At 41.3% G+C, this 27,657-nt stretch overlaps 1 protein-coding gene across 8 annotated transcripts in view; it reads left to right on the forward strand.

The window, feature by feature from the left end:
* The first annotated feature begins 8,546 nt into the window (after window positions 1-8,546).
* Window positions 8,547-27,657, forward strand: part of PTPN13 (protein tyrosine phosphatase non-receptor type 13) — a 105,855-nt gene continuing 86,744 nt past the window's right edge. For 5 of the 8 annotated variants that reach the window (XM_052681707.1, XM_052681714.1, XM_052681713.1 and 2 more), the window contains exon 1: window positions 8,707-8,844. The gene's annotated coding sequence lies outside the window, so the exon portion shown is untranslated. Of the gene's footprint in view, window positions 8,632-8,699; window positions 8,845-11,573; window positions 11,595-27,657 lie in introns of those variants that run through there. The other 3 variants (XM_052681709.1, XM_052681708.1, XM_052681711.1) reach the window with 3 other exon arrangements.

Below are 27,657 nucleotides of genomic sequence, written 5' to 3' on the forward strand. Positions count from 1 at the left end.
TCACATTGTTTTTTTTTTTCTACTTCTTTAATGTTCCTACTTTTTTCATTCTAATGGTTGGATGAAAGCCGTCCTGCTTTTGTCTCCTGTCTATAATAATTCCAAGTCAAGAATCTCCATAGATCTTTACATTACAACAACTCCCTCAAATTCTTTACTTACTTGCATTTTCCAGAACCCTGGGCAAATGCTGTCTGATGAGGAAACCTCACAGAGCTAAAGGTATGTGTAAATATATGTAGGATGTCCACTTAAGTGCAAAGCTCAGAGTTGGATTGAGATGAAGAAATAAGGACTGCAGGTTCTGGAAGAAAATAAAAAGACGAAAACATGGGTCACTACAGAAATGAACTGTCTCCATGCCAGTCTAAGGGTTGAGAGTGGTCAGCCTCCCTTAACAGGACGCAAAAATGCAATAACCTGAAAATGCATTACTGCTCTGTTTCTAAGCTTGAAAACAGTCCGATGTTCTTGAAGTTGTCCAGGTATTTCTTAGCAGAGAAGCTCTGGTATACAAGGATCAGAAATTATGTTGTGGGAAAATATTTGCCACTATATTTCTCCATGAGGAATGGCAGTTTCTCTATACTGGTCTCAAGTAGATCCACTATGATATGTATCACAGGATACTAAGTGTTATTTGTAGTCCTGCAATAACGTGGTCAAAGTAATGAGAGCACTCCATTAGTGACAAACTCTGTACATTCTTTCTCCAGCTTGGACTGGTAATGTGGTTCAGTGACTTACTGTCATGGCATGCCATGATTTGAATATACTCCTTTGACATACTTTGCATTCATGGTAAGTATGTATTCCCTGAGGCTCAATTATTTGCTGTCTCCCTGCATAGTGATAAATTCCACAGAGATGCAGACAGCGCTATCTAATCCTAGCACAAAAAACAGAAGAAAATAATGTGTCCTGCTTAAACAAGCACTATATTTTATAAATATAGGTACTATATATTATAAATATAGATTATAAATAGAATGAGTGGTAACAAAAGACAGATAATGTCTCACTGGTGTCTCTGTTATTTCATTCCTCAGATACCATGGCACACAAGATGCTGTCCAAGCTCATGGCAGACATCTAGATTAGAAGACTCATTCCCAGCTATACAGCTACCATGTACATGCCTGCCTCTGGAACTCAACCAGAGTGGCAGACCAGCACTTTGCCTGGAACCTCGTTACAAAAGGAGGAATCCTGGCAGTGTCCTGGCACGCTCCTCAGATTGTTGCACCAACACACATCAGTCTTTATCGGGGAGAAAAGCAGACAGAAGGAACAGCTAGGGTTTCAGTCTGACCTCAGTAGGATCTGCATTCTGTCCCAGGCAGTGCACAGCCTCTGTCTCTGTTCACTGTCAATGCTGTGCTATGGACTGCTGTTGTTGTCTGAGGGAAGAGAATGGATAAGGGGCTTGGGAACTGATGATGCTGTGAAAAAGAAGGTAGCACCATATGATGTTAGATAGGTGCACTGTGTATTGCTATTTTTTGTATTCATGGATTCAGCCATCACTGTGCGGTTAATAACAAAGGCTGGTTGTAATTGACATAACATGATGTATTCTACGGATGCAAAGCAGTTGGATTGTAATTAGCCATGTGATAAGTATACATGGGATGCTTTATGCTCAGATATGTTTACATACAAGCTGACAAACAAAGAGACTGAGATTCAGTTTCTGAGACTTTTAGGTATCTGTGATAAATTAATGACTGTGGAAGCAAGCCAAAGAGTTTCAGAGTCAGAACAAAAGAAGTTGCTCAAACAACCAGCACATTTTTCATTCTAATAGTTGGACAAAAGCTGGCCAGCTTCTGCCTGCCATCTCAGTGGCTTCCAAGTCAAGGATCTCCATGGGTCGCTATATTATGACAACTCCTTACTCCAAACTCTTTGGTACTTGCATTCTCCAGAACATCAGGCAAACGGTGTTTCATGGGGAAGCCTCACAGAGTTCAAGGTATGTAGAAGTGTATATACGTCCATTTAAATGCAAAGTTTAGAGCGGGGATGAGGTGAAGGAATGAAAACTGCATGTACTGGCAGAAAATGAAATATGTGTAGTTGCTCAAACAGTCAGAAGGTTTTGGCATACTGACTTTACCTGTATGGACTAAATTCTATTGCAAACATAGCCTGAAATGCTCCTTGCATGCAATGCCCTGTAATTTTTAATGTGCTTAGTAAAGATTTCATTTAAAAGCATAAACTCGTGGTTCCACCATAAGGAAGTAGTTTACAAAGAAGCCCTTTGAAATTTAAATCAGATAGTTTTCTGCCTAATGATCTCCACAGTTGCAGGGAGAAAAGGATATGTTTTATATTCAAAATAGTACAGAACGTATTATGAAAGGGAGGGAAGTGAAAACAGATGAATAACTCTTGCTATGTGTAGCCAGAAGAAAACATACAGAGATGAAGCAACAGTCAGATTCCTTCTGAACTACCTGCAGGTCTTCAGGAGAAAGAGCATGAGAGTGGAAGTCAAAAATTACCATCTTCAGTGCCTGTGCTTTGCACTGAGTTTCCTGTGTAACCCTGAATATGTTGGGTCATGACTCAGTTTTTCTCCTTCGAAACACGAATAATATTCCCTTACCATGTACATTGCGAGATGTAACTTATTAGTACAGTAACCGCTTTGCAAGTTGCAGGAGGTAGAATCTACAGTTGGCAGAGTAATGGCACTCAGTGACACATGAAATTACATAACCAGAACTGTAAAGTCAGAATTGAATATGAAGTACTTCATTAAAACTTGACCCACATTGTTAAGTGTTCCCTTTACAGATTACTAACAATAACCTGGCTTCTAAAAGCAAGGAACTCTTCCAAGGCTGTTCTTCTATTGCAAGCTGTTTTCCGACTCTGCTTGTTCTAAAAGTCATTTATCACCATTTACAATACTGAAGAAATTTCTCCATAAGGTTTGATTATTACCTTGATTATTACATATTCTGCTCAGATTTCCAGTTGTACAAACACAGTATGACAGTAGCATAAAAAGCACAAACTGTCTTACCTACTGCTTCATACTACAGAACCAATTCCCACTTTAAGCAGCAAAACATTATTAGGAGAAGCAATGTGATAAAGCTAAATAGAATTAGGAAAGGAGTTTCCAAAAATTAGTTTAATCACTTCTATGGATGCTCACGTACAGTTCACACCAAAGTCAGATAGAGTGGTTGGCATGTGTATAACCAAAGATAACATTCACAAGACAAGAGGGGTGCCTCTTACTCAGTGTGCAGAGCTGGCTTCTTTAAAAGGATCCTTGATTTAAAAATCATGAGACCAAAACTAATTGGTAATGATCTGCAAGAAAAGTAGTACTGCCAGGAAAGCTTGGTGATGGTAAACAAGAAACAAATGTGAAGTCCTGAGAAAATGCCTGAACCAATGCACAGGCATGTATGATTGTTGCAGTAAAATTAAAGCAATCCAATTCAATGGGCATAACTGTGGAAAAGCTGTTGCCCCTGGGGTTGAACTCAGTCCTTTTAGTTTAACAATATGAGTTTTGCTTGATTAGGTAAAAAAATACATAACCAGATATTCTGTCGGGGACTTTTTAAAAGCTCGTGTTTATATTACAGGTGAAAAAAAAGCACACTAAAATGGCCTTATTGCTATACAGGACCATAGAGGCATTTCTTAGGAACAGAAGCTTTTTGGTGAAACAAATTCCCAGCTGGTTATGGCAAATGGCAGTAGAAATGCAAAATGGCAGTAGTTTGTAGCCTGAGTTAACAAGAATTGTCCCTTCTAGAGTCAGATTGTGGTCACTGTAACACTAGTGTAAATCTGGAGTAATCCTTCCGATTTCTATATGAATACTCTGGTGGAACTGTGAATAGCAGCATATGTGATGAGAATTATAACCTTTGGATTTTTACAGATAAACAGAAGGGATTTCTCTTAGTATGGAAGTGCATTCTGGGAACATTAAGGATAGTACAGTATTAGATGTATTTTCTTAATTTTTTTTTCTTTTGAATTTGCAGTAGCTCTTTCAGCAGTTTTTACAGACAGTCCACTTCTTTCACTCTCTGAATTCTCTCACTGTGTTTCCTTGCAATCGATATTCAGCCTTTTATTGCTGGTTGTTTTTAAGCATTTAGTGATCCAACTAAATGCTGGATCTGTGTCTCCTATCGTGCTCTTTTCATCCATGGACTTCTTCATGTTTACCAATTTATCCTTTTACCACCTGAAATCTCAGCTGTTTATGTACGCCCTGCTGCTACCAAAAACTGATGTGATCCAGTTTTGCCCATGAAAAGATGGCACTGAGAATATAAAAAGCATACAGAATAGACAGGAACTGCAAAAACAATCTTAGATAACAATGAAGAGAATCCGTGGTTTAAAAATAAAAAAAAGCTCTGAAGAAAAACACCTTTGAGTTGTATTTACTTCATTTGCTGTTGTTTCTTTTTACAGTTTTTGCTAATTTTTCATGAAAATATATCCAATTGCCACCTCTGACAATTGGATGTAAGATCAGGCATATGACATGCACATGTCAAAATAGCAAAAATGGGTGATCCCTAAGGAACAGTGTAAGAAATTTGGCTTATAATCATTTTTTTAGGAGCTTAGAAAATCAAGATTGTAGATTGGATTCATCAGCATCAGTTTGTTTGCCTGCAGACAGCAACTTACTGAAACTATCACTGTGCAACTTCTATTGCATGACATCAAAAACAGAAGTAAGGATGGCCACCAAGTTATAGGAATTGCCAACAGGTAAGTGGCTTTCTTGATGGCATGGGAGTGCTGCAAATATGAAGCTGCCATTGGCACAAGCCAAGTCATTCTCAGTTTAAGATAGTAGGAAACTCTTAACATGTTCCACAAGAGTTGCACAATCCGTCCCTTGAACATAGGATGATGCTAAGTTGAGACACAGCAGTAGAGCAATGAATTCATTAAAGATAAATGCAGTACTTTCAGATTTCAGACAGCTGCAGCAAAAGAATATTCAACTTCCAAATTGTCTGTCTGGCCTTTAAAAATTGGCCAGCTGAAAGACATCAATTATGGAATTATAGAAATGCGGACATTTTGGAAAAAAGGTCTCTTTTCTCCCCACACCACTCATTTGTCTAGACTTTGCTCTGTCCTTCCACACAATCTATCTACTGTTGGTGCGAGAGCCCTTTTTTTCTGAAGAGGCTGGATCCTGGGACAGCCTTTGTGTATTTCCCAGCCTTGGTGACCCTTCATCTAATTTCAAATCTGAAATAAAAACAACCCCTTTTCTCCAACTCTCCTTATACATTTTAATGTCTCTCTTCCGCTTCTCTGATTTAACTCTTGACTGTAATACTCCCAAACAAAACCTTCATTAAGATTGACTCCAAAGCTGAATACAGAAAAGACCTGTTGGAACAAGCAGTTTCTGTCTGGGCAGGATTATTCTATACTGTCTATTTACTACTGCTTCAACCAGTCTGCTTTTAAGTATCTAAAGCTAATTAGCTTCTGTAAATTAGATTTTCTTGCAGATTACCCTTGAGAGCCAGAAGTCTTACTGTAGGATGGATCTTTCTAGTGAAATCTCTCTTTTTTTTTCTCCTTTCTCGGCTGGTGTGTACATAACTACAACCCCAAACGTGTTTTGAGTCTTTTTTTTTGTGGTTGTACTGACACACAGCTTGTGAGCACACCTGAACTCTCACAGTCGCTTTCCTACCAGAAGGATTTTCTTACAGGTTGGAGTTTTCCTTCTTTACTGGCATTCACCCTCATCATGTGTTTGTAGCAGTGTCCCTTCATTGTCACTTAGCCATGGAATACAAACATGGTTAACATTTGGAAAGGGATTTGTGCATCAAGCTGCCAAACTTCAGGCAGCATTCTCATCTGCTTTTGGAAAATACATCCCACCAAGATTAGGAGGTGCCCAGGATAAATTGTCACTTTTGAAAACCCCAGACAGTTGCTGCAGTTGGATTTTCATCTTTCTGAGAGTTTTAATTTTTCTGGTATGTATTTCTCCTTGCTTCTTCTTTCAGAGTGACTGATTTCAGTTCTTTAGGATCTTTCAGATAATACTAGGACAACACCTAATAGAATCTAAACCAAAAGGAAGGTGCTTTTTGTGCCTTGTGTGTGAATTGCCCTAAGATGCAGCTGAGTTGAATTTCCCTTTTTATTTAAAATGGTTTTCCTTCATCATGAAGTGTGAATGGTTAGACCAAGTCTTCCTCCAATCCATCTCCAAAAGAGCACAGGAGTGTGCCACACCATTTTTGACTTCTCAGTTACCCACAAGCACAAGATTAAGGGAGTGTGCTGATTTATGTACAGATTTTCTCCTCGTATACAGCCAAGGTGTGGCCAGGCATGTATCCCAATACAGGAACACAGAGGTTCTCCTGAATCTCCCATTTAGACACACATGAAGGCATACCTGTTTATTAAAGAGGCTTCAACAAGAAGAGCAAATAACGTGATTTATTCTTTTTTCCCTAAGGAAAAGCTTTGAGTAAATGATGCAATAGTTTGAGGTGGAATAATTGGAGTATATTTATTTGCCAGACACTCTATGCAAAAGAAAAGTTTAAGTTCTGTAGGTGTGGCTAACATGGAAACTTACCATGAGCATCAGAAGAAAATGTTACACTCAGAAATACGTGAAGTTAAGTGTTGGTGTGTCAGTAAACATACACAGCACTCACAGAAAGTGGCAGTATTACCATACTGACAAAAGGCATTCCATTTTTCAGCAGTGGAGACAGTCTAAGGCGTCAGTCTTTGTGCACAGTATGTGATGTCTTTATTTTAGTGGTGCAAGGAATCTCTGAAGTGATGGCAATGCTTTTCATGTATTTGCATTCCTGTAAAATGCACGGTAGGTGAGGATGGAAATTACGCTTTTCATTGATCCTAGGCCCCAAGTTTCCTTGTTGAAGGTATTTAATTAAAAAGAAATAAAATTAAGTAGTCTAGTGAGATAATTGTGAAGATATTCACATAGATTTACAAGGCAGAGGAAAACAGAGTCCCAAGCAGATGCCCATTAGCAGGATGAAGAACAAGGAACTAAATCTTGTTTAGAGGAAAGTAAATTGCAATCAAATTTGCAGTCTTTTAAGAGAGGTGACATTCTGGGGAGGAGACTGCTTTATCCAGAGACATCCAGCTCAAGAAGGCAATGCTGCCTTGCTACATGGGCTGAACTTTAACACATCTGTAGAAAATAAGTCCTGTTTTAGTCATTGTATTTACCTCAAGTAATAACGTATCTTTGAAAACAAACAAACAACTCTACATCCCTATAGAATCCTTTCCATGCCCTATTTTCAAATGCAGCAAAAGAGGCAGATAACACATTAACAGCCGTTTTCAACTATACGTTGATCTGAAGCATGCAAGCAGAATTTTGGGATAAAATCTACTGAAGTTCATCAATATCTGTAAAGGAATTCTTCTTTCCCCGAGAAGCTGACTTGGAGGAGTAGGAGGTGGGCCCTGCCATGTGGATGTATACATGTATGGACACCAACAGGAGCTCTCTTCTGGTTCACAAGGTGGGCAGCAATATTTTGAGTTCACCTTTAAGTGTAAATAGAATCACTGAATCATAGAATCAAGGTTGGAAAGACCTCTAAGATTAACCAGTCATCAATTCATCCCTACTAACCATGTCTGTCAGTGCCACATCTCCACAGTTCTTGAACACCCTCAGAGACAGTGACTGCACCAGCTCCCTGGGCTGCTTACGGAGTTATCAACTTCAAGAACTTGTATTATGAGAAAAGAGTATCTTAATTACAAAACTAACAGCAACTCTGATTGCTGCTGTCTCTTAAAAATGTTAATTAGTCCTTCCATTCGTCCTTAAATTTATGAAGACCTGCACACAGTCAGTGACACTATTGCTTGTGACAGACTCATGCTGAGCCTTTCATTCTGCAGTTGTTGCAAAGGAATGTGTATGTAACGATGAAAGAGTCACAGTAAAACATTTTTATTTGTACTCAAGCAATTCTTTCCACAAAAAAAAAAAAAAAAAAAAAAGCTTCAGAAATAAACTAGAAACAGTTCTTCTCCACTTTCATTCTAGAAAAGTTCATTTTCGAGAAAGCAAGTTTGCAATTCATTGCAGCTGGAAGATTTTTCATATCTCCCACCCCCATCCGCCTCCCAGAGGATACAGAAACTCCCATGGGGTTCCTGGGGCAGCAGCAGAGGAGGGCTGGGCACAAGGAGCCTCAATCCGGAGTGGAAACAGAACCAACTCAGCCTCATCGACGCCTAAAATAATAAGATAATTTCACTGTGGCGTGGCTGCTCAGGAGATGCGTGGTGATGGAGGGGTCCCTTCTGGGTTCGCCCGCCCCTCAGCACTGCCTTCTGTCGGACCAACGACAAGGAACCGCCAGAATTAACATCGCTCCTGGAGAAAGAAAGAATGGGAATGAGGAGTTCGGAGCCGCCCGCTGAGGGGGAGGGCAGGGCCGGGCCTGTGCCGGCAGCGTCCCGCCGCCGCGGGGGCGCGACGGAGGGAGGGAGGGAGCGGGCGGAGGGCGGCTGCGCGGCCGCCTCCCCGCGTTCTGGCGGTCCTCGGCGGGCGGCGGTGCGGAGTGGAGCGGGAAGGCCGCGGTGGGTGCCTGAGGGCTCAGGGGGAGGGAAGCAGGGAGCGGCGGGGCGGGGAGAGTAGGCGGCCGCGCCCGCCCATGAGCGCCGTGCGGGAGAGGAGAGCGTCGGGGCGGGCGGCGATGGTGCTGCGTGCTGGCGGCCGCCCCGCGCTCCTCCATAGGCGGCGGCCACGGAGGTCCTGAGGCGGCGGTGAGCGGGGCTGGGCACGGCGCTTCGGTACGCAGGGAGGGAGGAAGGCTGGGCCGGGAGTGTGGAGGATGGAGGGGGCCTCCGGATCTCCCCAGGGCCGGTACGGAGCGGGCGGAGCTGGGGGCCCGGGGCTGCCCGAGAGAAGGGCTCGCAGCCTCTCGCAGCGTGACGCTTTCACACTTTCTGAACACTTTCTGGTCGGTGATGAGAACCAGCGTGGGTTTCGCCGGGTTTTTATCTCCAGCAATCGACACCTCCGCAAAGCGTGGGGTGATTTCTCTCCTGTCGGAGATTGTGTCATTCTCTCGAAGTTGCACGTTGAGAGCAACAAAGGCGGCGACTTCTTAGGAGCCGCCGGGAGCTGCTCGGTTCCCCTCCTGGGTAGTGGGGAAACGGCTGGAACCGGTTTGGTTCCGTGGGCGCGATGCGTAGTGGATGTAAGACGTGAAACTGCGGGGTTGGGAGCGGGTATCTGTGGGGTTGGGCGTGCGGATGGATCTGCGTGGGAAGAGGGAGCCTGAGCGTGGGGCTGCGAAGGAGCGTGATGGGGTCCTGCCGCCTCTCCGGCGGGATGGAACGTGTTCGGTGAGACGAGGTCCAAGGATCGGGCTGCTCCTGGGGACTGAGGCTGTCGTGTTCGGGTTGTGCCCCTCCTGCCTGTGCCTGGCTGCCATAGTGTGACCCCGGTTACAGAATCGCAGAACTGTGTGGGTTGGAAGGGACATCTAGAGGTCGAGTCTAACCGCCCGGCCAAAGCAGGCTCCCTACAGCAGGTTGCACAGGTAGGCATCCAGGTGGGTCTCGAACATCTCCAGAGAAGTTACACTCTCAAGAGTTGGAATCGGCTGGGACAAAAGCACAGCTGGGAGAACATCAACAGTGGGTTGGTTCTTGTGCAAGAAATACTGATGAAGAAAGAGTCAATCTGCTCTTAGATCTTTTGTTTGGCAGTATGTTACAGCAGATTCTGGCACCACTCCTCATGCTATCAGACACACCTGTCTGTGCAGCTTGTACGCTGGGTGTTTGTGCTTCATCAGAAGAACCTCTCCTTCCATCAACAAGCATGTCCATTTATAGTAGCCCTGAAATGTAAGCAGTATAATCATAGAGTCACTGAGATTGGAAAAGACCACTAAGACCACGAAGTCCAACCATCAACTCATCCCCACCATGCCCACTAACCGTGTTCCTCAGTGCTACATCCACACAGTTCTTGAATGCTTCCAGGGACGTTGACTCCACCACCTTCTACCTTTCCAATACCTTAATGTTTTTTCTGAGAAGACATTCTTCCTAATATCCAACCTGAACCTCCCCTGGCACAACTTAAGGCTGTTCTCTCTCATCCTATTGCTCTTACCAGGGAAAAGAGTCTGACACCCACCCCCCCACAGCCTCCTTTCAGGGAGTAGTAGAGAGCAGTAAGGTCTCCTTTGAGTTTTGGGGACTGATTCTTGTAATGTGCCTTCGCATGACAGTTCCAGCCAACATCAATACAAAGCAATGGAGAGTTGGCATTCATGTCTCAGCTTCTCTAGGAAGAGCTGCAGTTTTTTTAGGTAAAGGTATTGCATTTGCTGGTTCAGCGGGAAGGAAGGTGTTATGTTTGACCGTGTTGCTTTGCTGTTTTCACTTTAAAGTGGGATTTGTCAGCTGTCAGGGATTTGGTTCCTGTAAATATGGGTTAAGTACAGCATTGAAGGAGTGCAAATAGAGATGCACAGCCTTTATCTTTTTGCTTCCTAAGGAGTTGAGCAAACAAGGATATTAACATTCACATGTGGAACAAGAGACAGTTTCTGACATAAATTAGCACACAGCTATTTTCCTCTCAAATGAATGCAGGTCTGAGCAATAATAATTAGCAGTTGGGTGGCACAGTAAATCTTCCAAGTGTCTTCAAATCGTAATCAGCCAACCCTAATTGCACGCTGCTCCTGCAGGAGAGGTGAGTAATTAGATAAAATGAGACTGGACAGCCTCTGAAATGGAGCTTATTGTTGAAGTAGCAGTCACTGGAACAAAGCTCTGCATTATCACTGAACCTCTGAGAGCTGCTGTACATTAAACACTGCCTCAAATATTTGTATGTTGAAACAGTGACCAATAAGGCCCAGAGGGCCTGGCTGCTGCAGGCATCCTTGTTGGAGCTCTCTACAGTCTGGAGAGTCTCTGGAGGTTGTTCACAGCACCTATCAGAACTTGGGCAGGAGTGACATCAGCTCCTTAGGGGAAATGGTTTTCACTGGAAGAGCCTTCCAGTTTACTCATGTAACAAGCCTAGGACTTCATGCTGTTGATGATACTCTAAAACTGAAAGTGCTTTCACCAGCGCGCTGTTAAGCCTGGGAATCTGTAAGCGTTGGGTCTGCTTGCCACATTTTAGACATTGCAAAGGAAATGTTGGTTAACAGTTTTGTAGTTTTAAAATGAACCAGTCAGTGAACCAGAGTTCTAGGATAGTGTGTCATGGTGCAGGAAATATCTGTAAGTGATTGCCCTGAGCCGTCACTTTCCGTGGAGCAATTGTGGATGGAAAGCCATGAATACCAGAATAAGTTAATGTTGTATGTCGCCAGTTAGTTGTTAATGAAATCTGTGCATCTGTAAAGTAGGGTGGAACTCCTGAAAGAAGTGGTTCCCAGCCCCACCTCCTCCTCAGGTGCAGAGGAGGAAGCTGACGCTTATGGATGGGAAGGGCAGGAGAGAAGACTCTTTGGTGCTGTTTTTGTTTTGTCCAGGCTTCTCTTTCTCCTATGCCACTTAAATAGCTGGTAAGCAGCTAGACATATTTCTTGTGCATCATTATCTATTAAAATGCCTTCATAAAAGGCAGTTGAGTGCCTGCCTTGGGACAATGATATGTCCTTTGAATTTGAATCCAATTGCCAGGATAGGGATCTGCTATGCTTAGCTTAAGAAACTTCTTAGGAAGAATAACAGGTGAGAAAACTTTGTTCTCAGGGCTCCATCTGTTTTCTCCATCTTTTATGTGTAAATTTACAACGTCATGCCAGCATGCCACAGGAATTCAGTGAGAAATAATTGGAGAACTACAGGAGACATAGTGTTAAAGTTGCCGATGTTTGGCTGCTGATATCTGAAGGCTGTACTTTTTCAGGTCATTCAGTGTCATTAAGGGTTTGTAGATGATACTGTAATGTCATATTTAATAGTGGATGTCGTGTCAGCACACTGTTCCTGTTGGAACCAGTTTATAGTCAGATGAGTGAGAAAGGACGTAAAGCTGCCCTCCCCTTTCCAAGTGCCCCACTTCCAAGCTAGAAGTGAAGTGCAGAGGGAGAAATGTGGAAATAGTAAAAAGGTAGGTGCTGAAACTTGGATTTGAATACTGGCTTCTTGTCAAGTGCTTGAGCCACCCTGTCAGAAAACATCACTTCTGCAGACATTTGGGTGGCAAGACTTTCAACCTCTTTGTGCCTGTACTTTGTTAGAGGAGGGGTGTATTTGGGGTCATGGTATTCTGCCAGCCTTTTTGTTTCTTTGTGAAATTGTCCTAGGAACATTTCTCTGTGTCTGGGGGAGAGGTATTGGAGGGAAATTCCTGTAGAGTTTGCTGAATTTCTTGAAAATGATTCTGAGAAAATGAATCTGGTCTTTGTGTTGCATTGACCTCTTCGCTAAGTGCCTGCATGTATAGGTGCTTCGTTTCAGGCATACGTGCAGAGAAGCGCTGAAATCTGCTTTATTAAAAAAAAAAAAATTAAAAAAAAAGTATATATTGAGCTGAAAGATTATCTGGGTGATTTTTCTTGATGGTGTTATTGCAGATGATTTATAGTTGTGCTGTAGGCTTGAAACTGATGTTGAGTTTAAAAGGAAACATTCTGATCCTATTCAACTTTTTTCCAAGTGAGAGAACTTAAACACAAGTTCTCTATCGCCTTTCCATGAAATCCAATTTTTTGTTGTTGTTGTTGTTTTTTTGGTCTTGAATTTGGACTGTAGGGGGGAAACTGTTGCAGTACACAAATTTCTGATGTTTTGAAGGTTGAACACGTAGTCATAAGTAGCTACAGCTGATACTCCATAGAAGCCAGGTGCCTGGAATCTTCCCATTGGATTCCAGCATACCCTCATATGTTGGAATCTTAATGCCACGGCTGTTTGCTTTATGAAACTGAAGGTACAAGTTCTCTGTACTATCACAGTTATGCCAAGTTGCTGTAGAAACTATTTCATTCACTGTTGACTTCCTTTCTGTTTTGGAATCAACACTGAAAGGCATAAAAAGTCGTGAATGTAAATAATATTCACAGCCAAATGGCATGCTTGAAGATGTAAGCATTTGTGAGTTCATGTCTGTTCTGTAGTCCTTCTTGATTTTTTTCGTGTAATAGCCGTTGTTGGGATCAGGTAGTGGGCAGACCCTCAAGGCCTCTCAAGGGGAAAAAACAAGGAACTAAATGTGGAGGCTTTGTAGCTCATTACTGAAAGCAGACAGAACATGACTTATCTTGTTATCACAGGGGTTATAGACACTCATTTGCAGCTCCTTGTTTGTACAAGGAATTGGTTCCCAGTGACTCATTTTATGTTTCAGATGAGGATTTTTCCCTTTTTAATATTATTTTCTTCAGCATCTCAATGATGTGTGTAGATTGGTTGCTGCGTCTTCCATTTTTCACATAGATGTGAGTAGCTATGCAGAGGGCACAGAAACCAATGAACCTGTGATGTGGGTGGCCCCAGGACTCAAATGGGGTCACCAAAGAAAGGTGTTGGGATGTGACTCTTCAAGCCCCATTTGGAACATGGCAGGTGCTCTGAGACCTGGAGGATGCATCTGGGGAAATCTTAACAACAACATTTCAGACTTACATCAGTTATGTTTGGGGTTGCATGTCAAAGCTTTATGGTAGGGCTTTTGAGATCTACTGAGCACTATGTTGTCTCATTTTGAAAGATTAAATGGATTAGAGGGGACTAAATTGGAGTTTGAAGTTTACTTAAACTGTTACAAATATCTGTATTAGCAGAAGCACGCCTGGTTTTAGTGATGAAAGATTTGCATCTGCAGATTGTCTGAAGTTATGAAGGCATAAGAAATGGAATATATTGTTGTATTTTTTCCTGTGTCATACATGGGTAGTTGAGAAATATAATAATTTTATTCTTAGAAATACTGAAAGGAATCTTACCTATTCTTGTTCCTTTCTGTCACAGCTCATGGAGCGCAGGAATTTATTATTACTGACCACTTTTTATTTGCAAAACTTAGCATTTCAACAAAAAGTTACAGAAGGGAAACAGAGTAGATGTGTATTTTTATCTTTTATCATCTTTCCCATATAATCACTGAGTGGAAGATCCCTTCATGCTGCTTAGGATTATGGTCCGTGAAATAATAGGTCTGTATTTGCTACCAGTAAATTAATGGGGAAATTGCCTGCCAGGCAAGCAAATAGTTTGATAGGGTAGTACACGTTCTGCTTCTGTTATTCACTTGTTAATGTCAGTGAGTAACAGTGCATGTGTTGCTTTGGGAGACGGTCTCTGTAGTATGCATTGCTGACTGGACAGCTGTGTGGTTAGGTCTGTAGGGAGTTATCCATCCAGCCTCATTACAGAGTATATGTAACTTCCTTAAATATGTGTTTCACCAGGTAATAAATCACATTTTCTCCTTCAGAGATCTTGTATTTCAAACATCTTAGGCTATTTCAATTATTCAACCTTAAAAGGGTTGAGATGCATTTTCTTGTTTATTGTTCTGAAATAAATTTCCTTTCATTTTCCGCAAGAATCAGAATTGGACCTACTTACATTAATTTGGCTTCTAGCAAATGAGAGCAAATTCTAGCAAATAACACGTGTTATTGCAGATTTCATTTGTCAAGAAGCACTTGATAGTAGATTTATCACTGCATATTTTACAGAGGAGGTTCTGTCCAGCCTTCCTTTTGAGTTCTGCTTTGTACACCTGTGCCTGAGGAAGTTTCTTCTTAAGCTTTTGAAGGGGAGCTTCAGACAAAATCAGCACATTGGTAGAAAACTGTAGATGACAAGGCAGCAAAGGAACCCATGTTGAATAGCCACTGGAATATATATGTATGTACGTATATGTGTGTGTGTGTATTAAAAATGTTGTGTGAGAATTTAGAATTTTACAATATTTCTCTTTAAAAGTAACTTTCTTCTTGATAAAGTTTGGGATGAGATTTTACATCTTTGACCTGAGCAGCATTCCTGGATCTCCCACTTTTTGTCTGGGATCTGTTGGTCTTTCTCCTTTTTCAGTCCAAACGTTGTTCAGACTCCAAAGAATGAGGCAGTTGCCTGGGAGATCTGCTGTGCTGACCCACTGAGCAAGATCTGCAAGCAGTGGAGCACTGTAACTTTAGGAGGCAATAGCAGAACTTTAACTTTTGTTTTTTTTCCCTCGAAGAGGTTTCTTCTGATGCTGTATACTTGGCAAATGAACATGCTTAGGGAAAGAGTCATATCCCCAAGAACTTCTGAACAGCCTTGTTTTTCGGAGTGCCCTGTCATTGCAGTCCCTTGAATGATGTTAATGTGGTTACAAAGATGTACTCGCTGGCAGCGGTACGAGTTTGTTTCCATCAGCTCTATAGACTCAGTTATTGAGTAGCCACACAGTTGGGTTATCACTTAGGAGCAGTCCATTCACTGAAGCTTTAAGCACACAGGCTTACTGTATTTTCTGTGGTGGAAGGTTGTTTGGATTTGTTGGTACTTGTGGTGGTAGTGCGCACAACAAAGGCAGGCCGGGGGGCATTTCCTTATGTCCAGTGGCTGAAAATGTGTATTGCTACATGCAATATACACACACACACAAAAAAAAAAAAGCCAGGTGGCCTTCAGAAGATGGCCATGAGGCATGAGAAATACTTCAAGGCACTTGTCCTGTTCCTCTCCTACAAAATTGAAGAAAATTCATTGGTAACTCTTCACAGCAAAGAAAATACTCTTTGCAAAGTGCTGAATTAGAGCTGTGTAATTGGAAGGGAATGTCATGTGAACTGATAGTGTTTTCAGAAAGAGATTAGACATCCTGACAGCATGCTGGGCAGTACTGACAGATGTGATTGCTCAGATCTCACCTTTGCTCAGGAGCCCAATGAACTGACAGCTGCTGAGTGGGGTGACCTCATCTGTATAAAAGAAGTTCTTAAATTGTGCATTGCTTAGGTTCCTAAATATCATATGCAACAGAAAGGTCCTCCAAATAAGGTTTGTCTTGGCATTTTTAACATTTTTTCCCCTGCTTATTGCCTGTGGAGCTCATGCACCTCTGCATGGGCTTCTTTGCTGTTCATAGGGTTGAATTCAATGCAGCCAAAAAATCCAAGCCTTGGGAACTGATGTGCCATGGAGATGTGATGCTGAGATGTGATATGGTGGGGTGGGGGTGGGCTGGCAGTTGGAGTTGATAATCCTAGAGGTTTCTTTCAACCTTAATGCTTGTGTGATTCTGAAAGAGAAACTTCCACCTAGCAGGAGAGATACAAGCAGGGTGTTGAGCTATCTGATTCAGTCTGCAGTCCCTTGCTTTTGACCTTCTAACCCGGAGTCCCCAATCCCTTCAGACATCTTAGAAAGGGATGCAGTGACAGACAGTTGTGTAACCAAGGGAGCTGAATGTCATACAGTTCTGTAGAATCAAATTAATTGGTTGGGAAGAGAGGAGCAAGTTTTAGCACTGGAGTGCTTCTAAGTTTCTATTGCATTTTTTGATTGGTATTAAAGATGAAGGTGAGAATATTCTATTTGATTAAATAATAAAATAGTTTAGATGAATCTATTCGAATGTTAATTGGTTGGTCAGCATTATATTTTAATAACCTCAGTACTGACGTGTGTTGGTGGGTAATGTATGCAATTGCTGTGGACCTGAAACTTTTAAGATGGTTTATTTCACAGGGGAATATATGGTTTATATCATTTATGTAATAATGAAGATGTAAGAGGTTATTTTTATATCTTAACTGAGTTCTAGTTTGAGTTAGAAAATGCAGATTGCTGGGTTCCTTTGTACAAGCTTAAGGTAATGAAACAGTCATGATCTGGAAAAATAAAATCTTGGGTGGGCTTTTAAACAATGTATTCCTAATAGCAAACAATGAAGGTGTACTCAATTTAATGTAACAGAGTTGGGTTTTTGAAAAGAATTAGACTGTCATGAGAAAAATAACTTCTAAAGAATAAAAAGTAGTGTAAGGTCAAAACATGTAATAGCAGTGGTAAAGTTTTAAGACCAGAAGCAGTTTTCTTGATTGCCATGATGAGGAGAGTGTTTTTGGGTACCTGAATCTTTGCTCAGTGCAGAGACGAGGTAATGAGAAACAGACAGGATGTCAGTAAAGAACAGCTAGAATGCTGGGAAGAGGCTTCAGTGAAGATGAATGTCTTGCAGGCATGGATGGCTAAGATCTAAAGAAGGTTTTCTGATGGACACCATGTGTAGTCTACCTCTCAGAGCAATGTGAGGAATCATGAAGTTCTGAATCTCACCTGCACAGCTCGAATTATTCCTGTGGGATCTGTTGTATGGAGTTGTTCTGTGGTGAACTGAAAGCAGAAAAAGAGCCATACAAACAGAAATTCAAAGAACAGGGCTAATGAAACAAATAGAAATCAAATTGCAGAGATGTAAATTGGTTGATTTTGTTTATGGGTAAGAGACACGTTGCTGAAGAACTGAAGGGAGTTCCATAATGATGAAAGGCATTCTTTTTGTTCTTGCCTGCCTCAATGTCAGATTGCTTTTTTCTGTTGGCATGAGAGCAAGTGCTCTTTTGCTCTGTGGGCTCTTTTGCCCTGCTTGCTGAAATAACCACAGAAGAGTCAAAAAGAGGATTTTTTACCTTAAACCTTTTAGTTACGTGATACTGTCCAACAGCTGCGAGCTCTATCTTTCACTACTGGCTATTAAATAGCCAAATAGAAAAAACAAGTTGCATTTAGTTTGATATGTGAAACTTGCTTGCATAGTGCAGAATATACTTTTCAATATTACAGAAAATATTTAAGTTCGATGTTAACTGAATTCTTTGATATATGCATGCTCTCTTATTCTGCCCCACCCATTGTTTTTGCTTTGAGAATATTAAAGAATTGAAGATCACAGCATTTAACTTTTCACCGTAGCATGAACTGCAACTTGGGAAGTCTGCTGATGATGCAAAATGTGCTGCTTCTGCTTCCCTTTTCAGTGGTTTTGGACAAGGGGAAGAGAAACGATTGCCTGTCTAGACTTCAATAATTTCTATATAAATTTACTTGTTATGCAGACAGCATTCAGTTCGAGGTTTATGATGTATTTTCAATGATATGCTATAAAACCAGTTTAAAAAAGAAAAAAAGGAGAGGCTGTTGTGCCAGAACGAAAATGCATCTCATGGGAGTGATTGCTTTCTCTAGTACTTCGGAGCCCCAAGATACCCTGTCTATAAACTGTTTTCAGTACATTTTTCTTTTGTTTTCCCTTCCCAGATGTCACCTGGAGATGTGAGGGGCTTTACTGCCTGTTTATCTTTACTACTGGTGTAGAATGCAGGGTGAAGTCTTACAGCCACTTTTGCAGAAGTCTTGTTGTGGAAGCCCACTGGCCTACTGAAGGAGGTACTGGTCAGCATGATAAAAGGTGAAGGCTAGTTTGAGTGCCAGCTGTCTTCAGTTAGAGTTTCTGCTAATGCTAAAGCTTTTAATCTTTGAATTTCAAAATACAGCTTGTGAATTGCTGTAGGCAATTATTTTGCCCTAAACGATTGGGGTAATATTCGGTTTCCAGATAAGTGGATGAAAAGCAGCTAGTAAAGCAAGGCATGAAAATTTTACCCCCCAAAAATTGATCAGTAATTATGATATCAATGATCAACAGTATGTCTTATGTTTGCCAGCAAGACATGGCACCTGTAAAGAATTATGCCTCTGTGTTGAGTGTCCCTTCCCCAGCTGAGACGGTTTGTGTGTGCACTCATGCAGCTCCTCTTCTCTCTGTCTTGCTTCTCTCTATGGCTGATGGTGTTTTTGGTTCTGTCTTTGTTCCTCCGCGTGGTGAGGAAGCTGTGCTTCTGAAAAGATATTGAATGTTCCACCTTTTTGAGATTTAACTTGTCAAACTTTGGTCTTTCTCTTCCCATTTTTATTTTCTCCTCTGCAGCTTGAGGTAAACCGACATGCTAGGACCAGGTTTTGTTGCTTTGTTATGAAAATCATGGGAAGGTGAAAAGATGCAGAAATTGGTTCCCATTCGGGTGTCTGTGATTATAGATAGCAGTGTGATCTCTTCCCTGTTACAAAACAAGACAGATTGTCCTGCTGTGTTCCATTAGTTGGCTTAGTCTGATAATTAATCAATTAAGAGTGATACTGGGCATGGGGAATTGGAGATTCGATCGCTACTGTGAGGCACTCCTCAGTGGAGCAGGGAGTTGTGGTAGTTGTGGCTTAGAGTCTACTTTTGTTTTCAGATCTCTAGGGAAAGCTCAGTGGATATTATGGAAAAAAAATTGAATTCTATCTTTTGATCAGAGATAAATTCTGTAGTCCTTTATGCTATGAGTTAAATGGATGACCTTTCAAGCCAGTACCTAAAATGTAGGATAAAAAATAGATGGTGGAGAAGAGGGACTGAGGTGAAGGAAACGTTACTATTCTCAAGATAAAGTAATTTGATGTAGGTGGCTGCTGTATTTCTTCTCAGAGGTTTGACAAGCTGATCAAAACCTTACCTGCCAAAGGCAGAAAACAGTCCTCCAGAAGAGAAGAAATTAACCTAATCCATTGATGCACTTTAAGTGCATACAGCTATTATGTTAAATGTGGAAAAAATTGTGTTCCTTACTGTTGCATTTCTCTTTTTGTGCCGTGTAAGACCTGGAGTTGCAGTGGATAACACAGTTCTAATAACAGCAGCTTTATGGTTTATTTCACTTCCCCCTCCAAAGTTAATGGAAAAGTGCAATATTCAATTTAGGTATATGAAAGAGATATTTGGAGCTGAAAACACTATTTACTTGGTATGTTTTCTGTATGTTTTCATATTGAGACTTCTTAATCTTTTCTACTGCTATGGATTTACTGTTCCCTCTATTTTTTATTTTTATTTTTACTTTTTTTTTTTTGGTAGAGGATTGTGTTTGGGGTGGCTGGAAACTTAATACTGAACCTAGTATTTGGGGCCAGGGGAGGTCTGAGTGCCAACATGCTTTCAAATCTGGACAGTTCTTGTCTGATTTCTATAGATATTGGTTAAAAAATCTTGTTCCCAAAAACATCCTTTTCCCAACTTTAAAATATTCAAAAATTCTGGAAGCCATTTCCAGTTCGATAACTTTCAACATTCTAGTTCAGCATTTGATAAGCAGAGTTGATAAGGAATGTATGATAGTGAGATCTTATATAAGAAAGTTTTGAAAGCTGTGGTATAACATTCTGAAGTTATATGTGGTTCTGTTCTGTAATACTTGGGTTGTAAAAGTTATACCCGTGCATGGAAGGGATGAAACCTAGTATAAAGACCATGTTTTGTAAGAGTTGAGCTTTTGGATTTTAGAGTGCTCACATTTTTTGGTCTACTTGTGGTGTTTCTACTTCTTTTATGTTCTCTAGTTAGCGTTTCTTTGGGTCTCTGTGAACTAAAAGAGTAGGATATGGAATTACCAAAATGATTTTGAGAGCAGCAAAATCTGTTGCATTCCTTAACTGGTGTAGCTCTTTGTGCTCTAGCCCTGCCAATAAATTCAAGTGCTCTTCTGTTACCTTTCCATTCATATTTCACTCAGTGCCTCAGCTGAGCAGGACTGTTAGAGGTTCATACAATCTTCTGCTGGGTTCCATCGCAGTTCAGTGAACACAGTTTGTGCCTGAGCACTGCATGTGTGTCCTCAGGCTCACTTGCTGTCCATTACTGCTCACAGAACATTATCAAAAGAGAAGAAAGGTGATGCCAGGACTTGCTTTCCTCTCATGGCATCTAGGCCGGCACTGGAAAAGGTTCTGCTGGCTTGTCCTTGTTATGCAGCCAAGGGTGTTAATATGGCTCTTTGTCCTCTAACTCTACGAACGTGAATGAATTGAGCATCCATACAAAGTAGAACTTCCCTGAACTTTGGGGTTTTGTTTTGTTTTGTTTTTGTTTTGTTTTTTGGTTTGTTGGTTTTTTTTTTTTTTTTTTTTTTTTTTTTGCAACAGAGGGCTTGTCATTGTGTAAGGGAAGGGAGGAGGTGCTGCTATCTTGTTTTTCCTGTTTTCTGGCAATGCTCTCTTCTATAGCTTGTTCTGTCCTGTCATCTCTCCAAGTACCAAAATACTGCAGTTGGATGGAGTGTTGTTGCATTCTAGTGCACTGAGCTAAATGAGATGTGTGACACTGGGCCGTCTCACTGGCTGTGGCTTTAGGTTATCTGTTATGTGTGTGTGGAAGATGTAGTTAAGAGTTGTACACATCACTCTGCAGCTATTCATATTGCTGTCAAATAATACCAGTGCTTATATTCTTTGTGTCAAGGTTCCGTCTGTGCTCTGAATCTTGTTTAATTTTTTGTCTCAGAAACTATAAGCTTGGGCAGCAGTAACAGGTGGAACAGTCTCTTAGGAAAGGAATTAATGTCTTGTCCCACCTAAAAAGAAGAGGACTATGAAGTCCTAAGTCATGTCACCATTGAGGGCAGTTTAAGCATGAAGAATGTCGTGGCTGTAGGACTCAGTAAACATAGCATGTCTTAATTGGAGGTGAATCAGAAATGGGGTGTGTGAGTGAACTGTGTTCAAGGGGCTGTATAGGCAATTTAATAATTGTTAAGTTGTAAACAGCATATTAAATCATATAGTGTGTAATTATTATATATTTTTCTAAAGTGCGATAAACAGAGTGAGAGGCTGAGGGACTTGCATTACCTGGCCACATTCCTGTTAGTGTGTTATTTTGGGACAAAGCCCTTTGTGCTGTGTCAACTAATGTTTTAGAGATTTTAGATTTCCTAATCATAGGCATTCCAAGTTTTCAAGTTGATTTGTCCACTAATTAATCTGGAGCTAAAAACCCTCTAATTGCAGGATTTAAATAAGGCAATGTAAGCTATTCTGGAAGCTTTTGGCTTTCATGAAGAGATCATCTGAAAAGCAGACATTCATGACCAAAGAACTTCATGTTTTTTTTGTCAAAGCTTTTCAGCTGACAGGTAGTTCTTGATGTTCTGATCAGGTGGTGATGTGTGTCGCATTGACTACACTGTTCTTATTGCTCAACCAGCTCTGCATCTACAGAGCTGAGTGCCATCTGGGCAGATGGGCAAGCAGTAGGTAAATCATGATTGATGTCTTGAGCTGCAGAAAGCAGATCAACTGTGGATCCTTGATACAGAAAGTCTGAGTGGAAAAGGCAACATCTATGCAGTGCTTGCAAGGTGGTAATGCTTAGAAACCCTGCTGAGTATAGATTTAACAGAGATCCAAGGTGACTTGAGAGTTTGAGAAATACTGGAGTATGAAAACACCAAAGCAAGTGGATGCTTCGGCCTTTTGGGAAATTCTATAATGAGCCAGTGGGGAATAGTGCCTTCCTATGAAGTCTGGCTGCCTTACTGTGGGTAATTGGTCTGTTTGATAACATGAAAGCAATGCTGTGTGTTGTTTGCTCTTGTTCAGATTTTTCTGATGTGCCCCGCGAATTGCTTGCTGGCTGGGGAGTGTGTGCAGACAGTGTGTATACCTTTTGTCTCAGTCAATTTATGTGTCTGCATGAGTGTGGAAAAAGATGCCAAAAGAAGGGATCCACAATCTAAAAGAGCAAATAGTCCCCCTAGTTGCCAGGAACTCTGCTTTTGCCAAACAGCTGTTAGGCAGAAGTAGGAATCTCCATGTTTGCACTTAGTGCATCTGAATCTGGGCACAGGCGTCTTCTATATTAACCAATTTATTTATATATTTTTTTCCAATTTGGTTTCACAGAACCATGTTTAAGACAGATGATGTGCAGACCTTTTTGCTGAGTGCTTTTTCAGAGTGTGGATAGTGAGAGGAGAGGGGGAATGGTTTCAAACTGAGACGGGGTAGTTTTAGGTTAGGAAAAAGTTTTTCCCCCAGAGAGTGGTGACACACTGGAACAGGTCGCCCAAGGAGGTTGTGGATGCCCCATCCCTGAAGGCATTCAAGGCCAGGCTGGATGTGGCTCTGGGCAGCCTGGTCTGGTAGTTGGTGACCCTGCGCATAGCAGCGGGGTTGAAACTCAATGATAGTAGTGGTCCCTTTCAACCCAGACCATTCTATGAATCTGTGTGCCTTTAGCAGACTCTCAATTACTGACTATAAAAATGAGATGTAACCTTGCTCAAGTACAATACTGACTAATTTTCAAGAGTCCGCTTCTCAAAGCTGTGCTTTACTTCACAAAGGGGAAACATCCTTTCTATCACTTTAGCAGCTGCTAAGCACTTTCAAGAAGCAGCAGATAAATTGAACATTTTGCATGGAAAGCGGGTCGGAGTGGAGGGAAGACCTTTCTCCATAGAGTAGATCTTTGTGTGGATGTCATCAAGGTGCTTCTCCTGCAGTGCTTCTGCCCTGCACAATGGGTCAGTGCTGGACTTGCGGTACCATGCATGTGGAATGAAGAGCTGCTTTCTGGACAGACGGAGCTCTGCTGCATCCCATCTGCAGCTATCAAATCTACTTTTACAAATGCTTACAGAACCTTGCTTTAAAGCTGCCTTAGCCAAAACCCTTAATAGGTTTTAGAGACCTCTTATTAAGCTTTGAAATGATCGATGTTGACTTCTAAAAGTAGATTGGTGTTCCTGTTGCTTTACAGCTCCATTTGCCCCCCAGGGTTTTTTTCCTGTTCTGCAGGAGAAACATAAAAATGAATTATTTGGTACATATGAAGTATATATATATACAAATCTGCATTTACCTAATGTATAAATGTGTGGTAATGTAATACATGCACACACGTATCTGCTCAGGCTCTGATGTGGGCATATATTACGAAAAACGTGTCCTTCCTGAAGGCTGATATAAAGTTTAGAGGGGTAGGAACATAACTTCATTTGACAGTGCTTTTTATGTCTTTCAGGACAGTCTGCCTTCATTTGAGGAAAGCGTAATGAAGCAGCAGCTTATCAGCTGTTGTCCTTTGCATTGCTCTGTAGGATAATTGTGCTATGGACCGGTGAAATGCAGCCAGCAGCTCGTTCACTTCTCTGCCTTCCCCTTGGAGCATATGTGTTTCTTGGTCTGCTCTCCAGGACAGGGTTGGCATCTTATCAGCTACCTCGTCTTTGAAGTAGTTTCCTTGAATCTGGATCTCACTTGAAAGTATATGACATGGTATTATAAAATTGGGTGTTTACTTCCCCCTACAGCCTTCCCCTCCTGGGATTTCTTCAACAAAGATCTTTGTACAAATGTTAACACCTGCTGGGAGAAATATAGATCGTACACCTTCTAAATTGTATTTTGAGCATCTAAAAAGTGTAGATCTAGTGCTTTGTAGCACCATAACTTCATTCTTAGTAATATCTAATAATTTTGCATACAAATTTTTGCTTTTCTGTGGAAAGAATGCCTTTTTTTCCCCGCTACAGAGGAGTGAAGAAAATGCTTTGCTCTGGATAGCAGACTTGATACCTGCTACTGACCTTGAATTAATTCAGTTGAAGTAGAACAAAGATCTCCAAGCTTATGCATTGGTCCTAAAAATGCCGTTGTTCTTGTGTATACAGTTCTTGACAGCTGAAATGTAGGCTTATGTTCTGGCTTGTCTGTTTTTCAGGGTAGAAATGCAGAATTTCACAATGGGAATTAGTCATACCTTGTGTGAGTAATTGCTTTATTCCCAGACAGGTGAGTTCACAGATAAGATATTCATGGTGTCATCGAGCTGCTGACCTTGTAATGCTCTGTTCCTTATGCTGTGTTGCCCAGCAGTTTTTTTCCCAGAAATAGAACATGAAGTGGTAACTGTCTGGAAAGGTGACGTGCTTCTTTTTCTGCTGCAGGTCCTGGGATTCTCTGGTGATTGCCTGTGTCGTAGGGCTACAGCAGTGATGTAGAGAAGTTTAAATTACTGAGAAGTTGGCAGTATTGTTGATAGGTGGAAAATGAATTTCTCCTTTGCTGATTGTAAAGCAATTTAGTGAAGGATCGAACACAAGTATGCTAGAATAAAGTTTAGTTTTGAATAACCTATGATGGAGAGTGAGCCTTCATACATTGGTAAGAGTGTAAAATATAATAGTGATTTACAGATGCTACTGCAGTGTTAACCTTTATCTTTCTTACTAAAGTTGGTGGGTTTTAATTTTTTTTTCCCAACATTTTATCTCAGTTATGTCACAGTATTCTTATATTTACCTGAAAGTCAGCAATTGTTTTGAGTAAAAAAAAAAAAAACAAACAAACCCAAAAAACAAAAAAACAACCAAACAAACAGAAAAAGCCCACAGCCTGTAAAGTTTCCTGAAGTGAACTTTCTTTTTGTAATGCTGCATCTAAGAAATATGAGGACTCATACTCTTGGCATGCTGTGCCTAGGTTCCTGCTGATCCAGTCGTGCTGTCTTCATTTACTTTCATAATTACCTTCCTGCAAAAGGCTGTAGAACTGAGAAGGGATAGCTATAAAGTGAGGGACTGTTCAGTTGTTGAGAATGGAAAGTCTCAACAAATGAATGTCTAAAAGCATCGAACCACCAGTATACTGGAGAATTGCTCAAATGTAGCACAATTGATACTGCTTTATTACCACAGGAGAGAATTGAAGTTTAGGCTTTTAAGAACCCAAGCTGTTTTTGCAGCCCTGAAATTTCTGCTTTTCCCTTCATGAAGTTGGTGTTAGTTGCAGGTATCCTGCTGCTACTTAGCAATTAAAATGAAACTTACACGTCTGAGGAAGACCGTAGGAACTGTGCCTCTCCCAGGTAGAGCTGATTAGCAGCAAACTCAGGGGGTTGCCAAGGATACTACACTGACAAAACAAGAGAGGGATATGAGAGCCATGCCCCAATTTACGTGGATTATGCTAACTTTGTAGTGATAATTGTATGCTCTTCTGAATACAATTTTAATATCAGATGTGAAACATCTGCTGCCCTGATGTATAAAAGAACAGTCTGCTGTTGCCTAGGAAACACGACTTTCATGATGATTATAATATAAATTTTGGACTGGATTTACTAGTTTGCCTTCCCTGGAGCCTCAGATAAACAAGTTGATCTGGTTTTGGTGATAGAGACGCAGAACAGGGAGAAGGGAGTGAGCGTACTGTCAGCTACAACTCTGCATTTCTTCCATTGAGTCTTCCGTCCAGTGCTGAAAGCTGATTTCTTTCCACCTTCCAGGGAAGAAAGCTAATGCTCCTCCAGCAAAATGCACACCTCTTGCCCTGGGGTGCAAGCTGGGATTGACACTGGACACTGCAATCCAAGGGTGATTGAAGGCTTTGCAGGGAAATGCTGACGTCTCATCTGGCAATATGTGAAGGCATCACTGTATTGCCAGAACAGAAGGGCTAGAAGCCTCCTGTGCTTCTGGGAATGTTCAGCTTTCTCGAGTGTTATTGCAAATTGGAGTTAATTACTGCTCTTTTACATAGGGGATGTCAGGTCAAGGAGAAAGCATCAGTTTGAAGAGGAGATGCAATTGTAAAGGAACTTTCTTGATAAAATGTGTGGTTTAGCCCAGGTGTATGGCACTGTGTTGCTGGATTGCATCCTGTCTGCCTGCAGGAGCAAAACAGCGATGAAAGGAAAACAGGAATGGAAGAAATTTCCACGAATTGAGGGAGAAAGGTGTTCTATTGTGTTAATACCAGTGTCTCCAAATGAAAGAGGGACTGATGGAATGAGAAGTACCAAGAAGCATGTTTGGTTCAACAACTTCCATTTGTATCATTTCCAGTGGTTATTTAGAGACTTAACAAAAAAAGAAAAAAAAGAAGAGGGCAAGATCTGTGCCTTGTGGGGCTCTCCTCCATTTATATCTCCTATTTGTATCTGTAGACATGAAAATGGCAGGCATAGCACAGGGCTTGTTTCCTTATTCTCTAGGGCAATACTTGATAACAGTGTGCAGTAAGTATCTTGAGTGTTGGATTCTAAACAATTATCCATAAACACAGCAGATTTGATTAGCTTATGTATTTACCCTGATTGCATGCCTGAATTAAATATTTGCAAACAGTGCCTTATTTTGTGGAGAGTCTATGCAAATTGGACCTGCAGCTACAGGGAGCCACACTTGTCGTACACACTAACCTCTGTGGATTTGAAAATAAGGTTTCAAAGGGTACTGGAGCCTGAGCTTTTTGAGTTGGCTCCAGGGTTCCCCACTTAAGCACAGTTTCAGCAATGGTGTTACTGGGGATAAACTGATAGGTGCATTCTCAGTCTTCAAGGGTGTGAGATGTGGGTCAGCATAAATAAACAGCGTGGTGCCGGCACTCTGAGATTACAGGGCATGGCAATGACTCCAGGTGCTCAGGCTCTGAAATAGGAGAGGCCACGCTTCCAAAATGTCCTGGTACAACCCCAGTTTGGTTTCAATGGGCTCTGTGAGCATTGGGTGCTTCTGGAAGGCACTTTGTATTCAGCGAGTGCTCAGCAAGACAGTTTGTGTTTGTTTCTGGGCAGCTAAGAGTGGCTTTGGAGATTTAAATTTTAAGAGTGTGTTGTGCCTACTTATTTGTTTTTGGACAGAAATACGTCTTATGGTGCTTCTGCTTTCAAACATTAGAGTCTTCAAAGCAGAAGTTGATAAAGGGATCTTTCTGACTGCTAAGAGAAGAGCACTTGTCAGAAACTGCCATTTTTGACCAGATATACTGATAGAGCAGCGGGCATTAATGTTCCTG

The sequence above is a fragment of the Tympanuchus pallidicinctus genome, unplaced genomic scaffold, assembly GCF_026119805.1.
Source record: "Tympanuchus pallidicinctus isolate F22 unplaced genomic scaffold, pur_lepc_1.0 scaffold2, whole genome shotgun sequence".
NCBI lineage: Eukaryota > Metazoa > Chordata > Aves > Galliformes > Phasianidae > Tympanuchus > Tympanuchus pallidicinctus.